The sequence below is a fragment of the Myotis daubentonii genome, chromosome 13 (assembly GCF_963259705.1).
Source record: "Myotis daubentonii chromosome 13, mMyoDau2.1, whole genome shotgun sequence".
NCBI classification, from domain to species: Eukaryota; Metazoa; Chordata; class Mammalia; order Chiroptera; family Vespertilionidae; genus Myotis; species Myotis daubentonii.
Genome location: NC_081852.1, coordinates 7,218,688 through 7,230,994, shown reverse-complemented (window position 1 = coordinate 7,230,994; position 12,307 = coordinate 7,218,688).

Sequence of the window (12,307 nt, the reverse complement as noted above, 5' to 3'; positions counted from 1 at the left end):
TACAGTTACCCTCTTTCACCATGATGGAGTCTCCTGGGAAAACCCCTGTTATTTATCCACCATATAAATCTGACACTTCTCCACCATTTACAGGTTGGAGGTAAAGCTGAATTAATTAAATGTATATATTCTGAACTGCAACAGATAAGTGTGGAGAGAGAAGGCACGTGGGCTGATATTACCTATGCAAGAAAGTCTGGGGTTGGGTAAGGAAAGACTGACCCTAGATTTCTTCTAGTTGGGAAGATGCTCAGAGACTGGGACCTCTTGGTAGCAGATAGAGTGCACATGGGAGAGGGGCAAAACCTTAGATCGTATGAATGCAGGGTGTGGGATGTCCATTCCAGACTCCATTTGCCTTTGAGAATCTTAGTTCATTTTCCTGAAGGTATGACAAGACTGTGCCCCCAAAAGTCGGCTTAGGGATGGGATCTGAATTTCCATTTTTAAAGGATTCAACAACTCCTCAAGCAATGCTAATAGAAATAATCAGACTCTTTTGAGTCTTTAGCAACTGGTTAACAACTTCATGAAACCCTTCTGCTCGAAGGCCTTAATTTCTATAAATAGGGAGCTTTGAGGGGGCCAGCATACTCACAGGGATTGCTTTGCATGGCACTAAGTTTGATTGTGAGGACCTGGACTTCCAGGAATATAGATTATGTAATTTGGATCCTTCTTCTCAATAAGAATGAGCAGAAAAGCTAGACAAAACGTATCTGTAAACATCTATTTAAAGTCATCAGAGAGGTAATAAGGCGATGAAGAAACATGGAAACAAGATCTGGGAGAAGAAACTCCAGATGAGTTTTGAAGAGTTTTTTGGGCACCTTTCAGTCCTCACGGAGGAGGCTGCGAGACTGAGAAACGAGAAAAGTTTTGGGCACATAGAACCCAGACCCTGCTAAGGAAGCGGGCCCTGGGAACCTTCCCCACTTCAGGTCATGATGTTGAAGGGCTAATCCCCAGGAGAAATGCTGAGCTAAAACTAAACCAGCTCTCAGAGGACTGAAGTCCCGCTTCAGTTCAGCTTTACCTCTGACATTGCACTTAGGTGTTGCAGTTTTTGCTAGTGAGAACTAAAAGGCTGTCAAAAGCAATATAAATCCATCTGAAGAAAGATAACATTGTCCTAGGCTTTAAATAATTTTATTTTTCTAATTTTTCACCTGCAATATCAATGAGCCAATTAAAAAAAGGTATATAAAAAGATTAAAAACCATATTAGAAATAAAAAAACAGCCGAAACCGGTTTGGCTCAGTGGATAGAGCGTCTGCCTGCGGACTGAAAGGTCCCAGGTTCGATTCTGGTCAAGGGCATGTACCTGGGTTGCGGGCACATCCCCGGTGGGGGATGTGCAGGAGGCGGCTGATCGATGTTTCTCACTCTCTATCTCTCTCCCTTCCTCTCTGTAAAAAATCAATAAAAATATGTTTAAAAAAAAAAGAAAAAGAAATAAAAAAACACAAGAAAAATAATAGACAATAGAAATAAACCCATATTCAACCCAGAAAATTGAGCTATTAGAATATAAGTGTTCAAAGAATTATACCTACCCCGTTCAAAGATACAAAAGATAAGATTGTTTTGGCAGAGAATTGGAAAATATAAAAAAGTTTCAAATGAAAATTGTAGAACTGAAAATTACAATGACCAAAATGATCTCAATAGATGGTTAAACATCAGATTACATGCCCCTGAAGAGAGGATTAGTAAACTGGAAGATACTTTAGAAGAAAATATCTATACAGAAGCATGGGAAGACAAACGGATGAAAAACACAGAAGATAAAGTGACAGAGTTTAACATATGTGTAATCAAAGTATAGAAGGAGGGGATGAAACAGAAACAGTATTTGAAGAGATCATGGCCAACGATTTTCTAAAACTAATGAAAAATCCTAAGTCACATACTTAGAAGAAATCCTAAAAAGTTGAAGCAAAATAAATCAAAAGAAAACCACAGACACATCAGAGTGAAACTGGTGGAAATGAAAGAAAGAAAAACTTATAAGCAGCAAGAAAAAGAAAAAAGATCTTCAAAAGAGCCGAAGGTTGCATCTTAGCATAAGCATATTCTGGAGCCACACTGGAGGGATGTGAGCAGTAGAAAAAAATAAGCAGGCAAGCAAACAAGCTAACAGCGTGAAGCACACAGAAGCTGGGAGCAAGTCTACAAAGAACTCTTCCAAATCTTATAGCTCACATAGAAAAAAAACTTGATGTGACTCTTCCCAATTTTGACAATAATCATACATTTTAAAAAATTGCTAATAAAGTATGATGCTAAAGAAACATTTTAAAACAATTAACAAAATTAAATCTCAAATATGTTAGAGGGAACTTTCTCTTTACTCTTTTAAAAAAATGTTTTTATGTTTTTATTGAGGGAGAGGGAGATAGAAACATCAATGATGAGAGAGAATCATCGATTGGCTGCCTCCTGCATGCCCCCTACTGAGAATGGAGCTGGCAACCAGGGCATGTGCCCTGACTGGGAATCGAACTATGACTTCTTGGTTCATGGTAGATGCCCAACCACTGAGTAACACCAGCTGGGCTCTCTTTACTCTTAAAAGTATTTGACGTATGAAGAGACATCAAAAATATATTGCAAAAAATAAAGGAAAATGTATTATACAGTTTTGTCTGGTAGTTAGGTAATGAAAATATTTTCTCTTTCTAGGTTTGACTATGTAGTATTTTAACTTTTTATAAATTTGTAATTTTAACCTAATTTTGCATTTATAGCTTTGTATTCCTTTTTAGATAAGCATTACTAAATATTATAAGCTTCTGACTACATAAAACTTGGATCGTCCGATAAAGCTGCCTTTTAAACAAAATTAATGAAAGTCCATGAAATAATATTTTAAATGGTAAAGGAAAAGTATTACTTATCTATATTCCAGCAAAAAAAATCCAATAAAAATGAAAATGAAATAAAGACTTTTTCAGAAAAAAAACAAAAAACCAGAGCATTTGTCATCAGCAGATTCACATTGAAAAGTAAACGGAGGATGTTCTTCAAGGAGGAAAGTGACCCCAGATGAAAGCTGAGAGGTGCAGTGAGGAGCGAAGAACAATGGGAAGGATATTTGTATAAAGAAATCATCGTCATCGGCGCCTACATCATCATGTTTTCATCACTTGTCATGTCACTTAGTAAGTAGCAGTATCTGTTAGGGCAAGTTCCTCTCCACCAACACCATCATCCCCGTCCTGTCTGCATGCTCTCTTCAAAATCTTCTAACTATTCTTGGTTTTCTATTTTCTACATAAGTATGTGAAGCTTCTAAGAATTCACCTGAAGTTTTTGTCGTTTTATTGAATCTATACATTAGTTTGCAGACAACTGTCATTTTTATAATGTTAACTTATTCCATATATAAAAATGGTGTTCTCTGCATTTATTGTCTTTTTTAATGAACTTCACCAGAGATTTATCTCCAAAAGTGATTTGTGCATTCTTCGTTGAATAAATTTCTATATAACTTATCATTTATGTTACCATTGTGAATAGATCTTAATATTTGAATATATTTAATTTTTTTATTGTATAAAGAAAGCTATTGCTTTATATAGTTGCTTTGAATTCAAATTCCTGGCTTTGCTGCTTTATTAATTCTCACAATTGTATATTCTGTTGAGGTTTCTATTTAGGTAGTCATTTCATTTGGAAGTAATGACAGTTTTGTTTCTTCCTGTTTAACACAAAGCAATTTTTTTAAAAAAACCATAACCAAGTGTTGAATTTTATTAAATGTGTTTTCTGTATCGGATGATTGATGTGGGGAAACATGGAACTTGGTTGGAAAGTCTGTAAGGAGGAATCTCCGAAAGGTTGGGGGACTCTAGGAGGACCTTGCCAAAGGCGGTAGCCCCTGCCTTGACTTTTCCAAACAAGTCTGAGCCCCTGGGTGTTCACTGAAATCTTTATGCTTGGTCTTCAGACGTCCTTGCTTAAAGGACATTGCAGATGCATGTGTCTTCTCAAGGATACTTACGCAGCTGATTGTATATTAACTGCTGATAGAAGTTAATTTTAGTTTAAGCTGTTGTTACAAAAAAAGCCTAAGGAGGCAGGCAAATGGGGCCATTTTGTTCCTATAGCCAAGCAGTCCCTTAGCCTCTCTTTCACAGAAATTTGTGTCAGAGTAATCATTCATCCATTGCTCAGGGTCTACTGGTCAGCCGCGACAGATCATGTAATTTTTCTCCTTTGATTCATAATTACAGTCACTTATATTGATAGATTTTTTTATTTTAAATCATTTTTGAATTCTTTGAATAACCCAATTTGGTCATAGTTTTTATGTGTTTTTGGTTTTAGTTTTTTTTTTTTAAGTAAGCAGTTAAATTTAACTTACTAATATTTCATGTAAAACTATTTATATTTATATTTACATTTATATTTATATTATTATCTAGATCTATATTTACATTTATAATCTTTATCTTTATCATATTTTTTCTACGAACCTTATTTGGGTTTTGGCATCCAAAAAATACAAGCTTTTATCAACTTAATTCCATTTTTTCTGTAAAAATTTGTAGAAGAATGATTTGTTCCTATAAAATTTGGTAGAACTCACTTATGATGGAATATAAACATGGACCTTTAAAATGAAGCATGCCTTTGATTATCTATTTTATTTTTTGTGTGGCTATTGGTACATTTGTCTATTTCTTCTTGTACTAAATTTGGCATTTTATATTTTTACCAATTTTTGTCCATTCTTTGAGGTTTTTATTTTTATTTATGTAAATATTGATAAAATTCTTTTAAAAAACTCTCAATTATGCCACAGTATCTTATTTATGTTATTTCTCTTTTCCCCCTTGATAAGTCTTACTGGAGGTCTATTGTATTAGTATTTGAAACAATGTTTTGTTAATCATTTATAACATAGCCCTCAATTTTATGCAGGGCTCATGGATGCAAGACTATTTTCCAGCCTCTTTGAAGTTAATGTGGTCAAGAACATGATTAAGTTTTTGCCAATCTATAATAATAAAAGCATAATATGCTAATTAGACTGGAGAGCCAAACAACCTTCCGGAGATCATTCTGGACCTCCCTTTGGATGAAGCTGCAGTGGAGGGAGCCAACGCAGAGGTGGTTAGGGGTGATCAGGCAGGCTGACGAATGGTTATGGGCGATCAGGATGGCAGGAGAGTGGTTAGGGGCAATCTGGAAGGCAGGCAGAGGGGTTAGGGGTGATCAGGGGGGCAGGCAGAGTGGTTAGGAGCAATCAGGCAGGCATGCAGAAGGGTTAGGGGTTATGAGGCAGGCAAACAGAATGGTTAGGGACTATCAGGAAGGCAGGCAGGCCAGTGGTTAGGAGCCAGCGGTCCCAGATTGCAAAAGGGTGCAGGCTGGGCTAAGGGGACACCCCTCTATGCACAAATTTTGTGCACCAGGCCTCTAGTCATAATAATAAAAGGCCAAGAGGCAACATGACCAAAACAACCAAACGACCGGTCACCATGAGGTGCATGGAGCACCTCTCTGGCCCTCCCCTTTGGTCCACAGGCTTCGATCACAGCAAGGCTGGCTGTCAGCAGGCGAATGGGTGAGGTGAGGTGGGTGCGGTGAAGTAGGTGCAGCTGCGAGTGTGGCTGTGAGCATAGCTGAGAGTGCAGCGGTGGGTGGGCAGGGCTGCGAGTGTGGTGGGCGGGATGGGCACAGGTGTGTGGGGCTGCGTGATATCATGCACTGGGCCTCTAGTCTATATATATAAAAGGCTAAGTGTCTGTCCATCCTACCAGTAGCTATGTTGCACACTGACCACCAAGGGGCAGATGCTCAACACAGGAGCTGCCATGATGCGCACTGGCCATCCTACATAATTAAAGGCTAATATGCAAATTGTCCCCTTGGGAGTTTGACCGACTGGAAGTTTGACCTCTTGCTATGACGTGCACTGACCACGCACGGGCAGTGCAGAATGAAGGAAGTTCCCAGCTGGCAGCCGGCAGCCGGCAACCAGGGAAAGGAAGGCCCCAATCGGCCCTGATCGTTGGCCACGGCTAGGGACATTACCCATGCATGAATTTCGTGCACCAGGTCTCTAATTTAAAAATAAACGGCTTCATGGACCTGGTGCCAACAAACCAACACTTGGCTTTCCCCAGGTGGAACACAGGCCCCGCCACCACTCCACTAAATCGCAGCCAATGCTGCTGAGACCCCATGGCAAAACATGCAGCCCACAGCCCAGCCCAGCCTGGAAACGGTAGCTGTGGGTTCCAGGTAATGATGTCACATAGCAACGCCTAGTTTCCTCTCCCTAGTGACCAGCCTCCTTGGAGTTTCTTCAGCCCAGGAACACGACTTGCTTTATCGCCAGGTGCAAACATTTTACAGTTTAACCAAATGTCTGTGAAGCGTTTTCCCGTGCCTCATCTCATTTGATCCTCACGGAAGTCCTGGAGTAGGTAGATAGGAGACTTGGTGGAATCCTATTTTCTTTTCATTAGCCAGAAAACAGAGATTTAGATAGTTTAGCAACTTGACCCAACTGAAAAGAATTATGTAATGGTGGACCTTAAAAATGACTTCAGGTTTTCTCACTTTGCAGAATATAGTCAAACACTGCTGCAGTTAAATATTTCACCCTTTGTTCTCCCTGCGTGATCTACAATAATAATCTGCTTTGTGTTGATATTTAACTGCTGTGTTGCTGACAATTACCTGAAAGAGAAGTTGAGGTGCTTCACTGGGCTGGGAAAAGTTTAGCTAAATCAGAAAGCAGGTCTAATTAAGCAAGTTCATTCTATATCTATAAAAGGCTAAGTTGACTTGCACATGCACAATACATATAAAGCTCTCGCTGGCACCAGTTTTGATCTGTCATTGTCGATTGTGAATTTGGCTGACACTTCTATTTTAGAGAAAGGGCAAATAGCGATATTAAAATATTTCTTCTAATTAATTTCCTTTCAGTGGGCACAAATCCGTGCACCAGAACACTAGTGAGATATAAGAGGAAATGATGTGTCACAAAATTTGTATTCTCTCCTTTTTGAACCTAAATATTTTAATATGAATTTATTTATGACAATATTCAACCAGTCTACTTCTTGCTTATCTTTGTTTAACTGATATCTGTGTGACACCCTTCAAAACAGATGTGTGACACCCTTCAACTATAATTGTTTATTTCTGCCTGTAATTATTTCAGTTGTCAATTTTTATATTTTGAGATTATATCTTTAGGTGTCTACTGTATATTATTATAATATTTTCTTTGTTTTTTAGCAGTATAATATCCACTGTTTCCTTTCATGTTATTTTGCACCTTAAATTTTGTTTTATCCAATATTAAATGACTTCTCTGTATTTTGTATTTGTCTGCTATTTTTTGTTTATTTTCAATATTTATGAATTTCTTTTAAAAATATATCTTTTTAACAATATATGGCCAACATATGCAGAATTTTAAAAATCCAATATTAGGGTTTCTGTCTTATAATTAGTGAGTTACCCATATTAACATATTTAATTTTTATTGAAGTTCAATATACATACTGCATTGTATATGTTAAAATACAGAGCTCAAAGACTTTCCATAAAAAGAAAGCAAGCCTTTGAACCCTCCAGTCTATTATCAGAACCTCTGAAGTCTCCCTGTGCCCCATGCAGTTACTACTCCCCTAAGGAAGGCACGCTTGTCTTCTAAGAGCATAGATTAATTTGGCTTGTTTTCATACTTTACATAAATGTAACTGACTTCCTTCGCTTATGTTATGTTTGTGAGATCAATCTATATTGTGTGAAGATGCTGATGAGTTTGTGCTCTTTACACTATAGAACCCATTTGGATGATTTCCTGGTTTTGTTATTGCTAATTGGGCTGCTATGACAATTTTACAGTGCATGTCTGGTGGCGCACGCATGTTTCCCCATATACATTTCTCTTGGGTAAACAACTAGAAGCAGAAGTGCTGGATCGTTGTGTGTGTGTATGTTTAACCTTAGTGGAGACTGCCAAACATTGTTTAGTAGTATCCGAAGAATCTGGTAGCTCTACATTTTTACTAACTATTGGTATTTTCTGCTTTTATCATTTTAACTATTTTGGTGGGTATGTAGTGGAATTGTATTGATATTTTAATTTGTATTTCTCTGCTAACAAATGTAACTGAGCGCCTTCTCATTTATGTCTTACTATTGACATAGCCTTTGTTTGGTGAAGTGCCTCCTCAAGTCTTTTGCCCATTTTTCTATTGAGAATTGTCTTGTGTTATAGAAACATGAAGACCTAAAAATGAGGGCTGGGTCAAATACATGTATTATCAATATCTTCTTTCATTTTATGAGTTGTATTTTCACTCTGCTATTTATGTCTTTTGCTGCACAGTTTTTAATTTCAATGAAGTATAATTTATCAATTTTTACTATTATAATTTTTGTCTTAAATTTTTGTTTATGCCAAAATCACAGTGATATTTTCCCACTTACTTTTACTTATTTCATAACTAGGGGCCCGGTGCACGAAATTCGTGCACTGGGTGTGTGTGGGGGAGTGTCCCTCAGCCCAGCCTGCCCCCTCTCACATACTGGGAGCCCTCAGGCGTTGACCCCCATCACCCTCCGATCACCTGATCGGCCCCTTGCCCAGGCCTGACGCCTCCGCCAGAGGTGTCAGGCTTGGACAGGGGACCCCCATCTCCCCCTGATCACTGGCTCTGGCCCCCGCCCAGGCCTGAGGCCTCTGGCCCAGGAATCACGCCTGGGCAGGGGACCCCCATCTCCCTCTGATCGCTTAATCCACCCCCTTCCCAAGCCTGACGCCTCTGACCCAGGCTTCAGGCCTGGGCAAGGGGACCATCATATCCCCCCAATCCCCGGCTCCGCCCCCCACCCAGGCCTGATGCCTCGGCCAGAGGAGTTGACCCTCATCATCCTCCGATCACCAATCACCGGATCAGCCCCTTGACCAGGCCTGAGGCCTCTGGCCTAGGCGTCCGGCCCGGGCAGCAGGGACCCCCAGCTCCCGGGACTGTCAGCTTCGACCGTGCCCAGCTCCCATCTCTGGCTCCACCCCTACTTCCTGCTATCACTGGCCAGGGCAGCAAAGGCGCCTGATTCTCTGATCATGGCTGGGGGGCAGCCCCCTGGGTTTCTGATCACTGTCAGTGGCAGGGGGCTTCTTCCTGCTTTCCCTTTCGCCTCCCTGCATTGTGCCTACATATGCAAATTAACCGCTATCTTGTTGGCAGTTAACTGCCAATCTTAGTTGGCAGTTAACTGCCAATCATAGTTGGCAGTTAATTTGCATATAGCCCTGATTAGCCAATGAAAAGGGTATCGCCGTACGCCAATTACCATTTTTCTCTTTTATTAGATAGGATTATTTTATGTTATAATTTATTTACACCATATTCTTTTACCTTCTCCTTTCACTTTACTTTTTGTTGTTGTTTATTGTTTTTCTCCTTTTACAAAACTGATTTTTCTTCTGTTTATTTAAAATTTAAATAGTCAAAGTCTGTTATTCTGGTATCTATCCCTAACCTCTCATGATCCATCCCTATGATTTTCTCCCATAAATTTCTTGAGCTCACCAATACCTCTGTCTTCCTTGCAATAGGCTTTGGCATGTGCTTACTTCCACCTGATGTGCTCCCAGTCTTTATGTTCATCTCACTTCCCACTGCACCTTAGAATATCTAGAACTTTAATTCTGAAAATGTCTGCTTGTGTTTATATCAAGAATTATTTTAAAAATCAAAAGAGAAAGAAAGTAAAGAATGGAAAAAGAAACAATGTAAGAAAAGAAATATATTTCTCTTTATTCTTTGGATAATTCCACATTTGAATAATAGGCTTAAAAACATATTTTAACACTAACTTCCATTATCTTTCATTGGCTTTTTAGATTTCTTTTTTTGCTGATGTATTTCTTGTGAGTGTTTTGAAAGAGAATCTGAAATTTTGCATGACTAAGATTTTTGTCTTTGCATTTAAATGAGTTTAGCTGGATATAAAATTCTTGGCTTAAAGTTTCTTTTATTCATGCTCCATTTTATGATTACTTCCATTGTATCTGTTGAGATATTGGATATAACCTGATTCTTTTTCCTTTGTCAGTGATGTATATTCTCTCTCTTGAAGCTCTTAGAAAATTTTCTTTTTCTATGACGTTATTCAATTTCAATAGAATATACTTAAATAAAATATACTGCCCCACCTGAATATATGCTTCTTAACATTCCTGAGCCATTTCAGTCTGAAATCATTAATCTTTAATTCTGAGAAACTTAATTTATTATTTCTCCATATATTCCTTTTCATTTTTCTCTTCTTCCAGTATTCCAATTATATTGATGTTGACACTTTTACTTCTGCCCTCCAAGCTTCTAAACCAGGGGTGGGCAAACTTTTTGACTCGAGGGCCACAATGGGTTCTTAAACTGGACCGGAGGGCCGGAACAAAAGCATGGATGGAGTGTTTGTGTGAACTAATATAAATTCAAAGTAAACATCATTACATAAAAGGGTACGGTCTTTTTTTTTTTTTTAGTTTTATTCATTTCAAATGGGCCGGATCCGGCCCGCGGGCCGTAGTTTGCCCACGGCTGTTCTAAACATTTATTTATTAATCTTTTTCTTCTTTATGCTGTTTTCAGAGAGAGTTACCAAACCTTTTAAAATCACACTAATTCATTTTTCTGCTATATTTTCCTTCTGTTCATGTCCTCTATGGTGTTCCTTACTTACATACTTTTATACCCAGTGACTCCATTCCCCCCCCCCCCCCCCATTACTGCTTGTTTCTGTTTTCCATTAGCCTCTCTTACTTCTCTGGGTATATTTTTTTATGCTTATGTTAAATTATTGTGTGGTGTATTTTTTTTTTCTGCTCCATTAACTCTAATTCCTCTGTCATCATATGTTTGGCTTTTCTACTTTTCATATTTAACACTTGTGCTTTTCAGATGTCTTGTTACTTTTCCCTGTGAACTCGTATTATTGTAGGATGATCTGTTGCCTTGGTTAGTGATATGGACTGAACACCAGCAAAATCCTAGCTCCACTTGTGCTGTACTAAGAGGGCTGTGACGTGATGGGTGGAGATTCCTCTGGCTTTAGGTTCTGGGTTCAAGCACTGCTTATTTCCATGCTTCCTCTGCTCCTAAGCCGTAAAGCCTGGGAGTCCTCATGGGACTGCTCTGTAATTTGGTCCTCCTCTCAGTTCCAGATACAGCTGGCTTCCGTGCTGTAGGCATATGTGTACTGAGAGTGGAGAAGGGGTGGAGGCAGTGTTGGAACGTGCTCAGGGGCAGGCCAGTCAACATCCACGTGTCATTGGTCAGTTCCTTCCGTGCTGCCCTGATGATAAGCCCCACCTCCAGCTGGCCGCTGCATTTTTGCTTCATCCAGGGATGTACGTGAGGGAAGGTCCAGTAGAGAGCTTTCCCTGATCCTGAGCCTGGTGTGTGGTGCCTGGTGTGTGGTGTGTGGTGTGTGGTGCCACTTTCCACCACACATGTTGAGACCCAACCACCTTCTGCCTCCACACGATTTCTCACAATTGTCAGTGTAGCCCTTAGGGACTCACCAGTTTTCTTCTGTGAAGCCCTGTGCTGGTCCCCAGGGGCCTTCTGCTCATGTATGAGGGAATGTGTGGGAAGTCCCCACTTAGTTAAGTCACCCCTTGTATCTGTCAGTATAGATTTGTAGTATTCATTTTACAGGCCACTCACAATTGGGTTTACTTTTTGTAAATCAACATAACAAAAAATTACATCAACCACTTACACTCATATTTACAATGCATCAATCATTGTTTTAGGAGGAACATATGTACTTATTCACTTACTCCTCATAACAACCCTATGAGTACATTTTTATTTCTCTTTTAAAAAATAAAGAAACTAAGAAGCAGAGAGGTTAAGTTTGGGTCAAGACCATCTGGCCCCCAACTCTATGCTCTTAATCACTACATTATAACTGACTTTTAACTTCTTTTTAACAAGCCTGACTCAACCCCAACACTATTTCTCTCTCCAACGTTTTTGTCTTATTTTTCTGCTTTAGTAAGCAATACCCTGGTGGGGTATTTCCCAAGCAGTTAGATTTGGGGATTTGTTTGGGTAAGAAGAGATTTTTCGTGTAGGTCCATTTGTAGAATCTTTATTTAGATTATGACATTTGTTACTACAAAGGAAATTAATATTTGTACTAAATTCTTGTGATTCTAGGCAGAATCCCATCTGCGAATTGAGAATTTGTAAATGACTCAAGCCTCGTTTCCTAGGCAGAGAAGCCAGGGAAGATTGTAATCCCTCCTGGCAA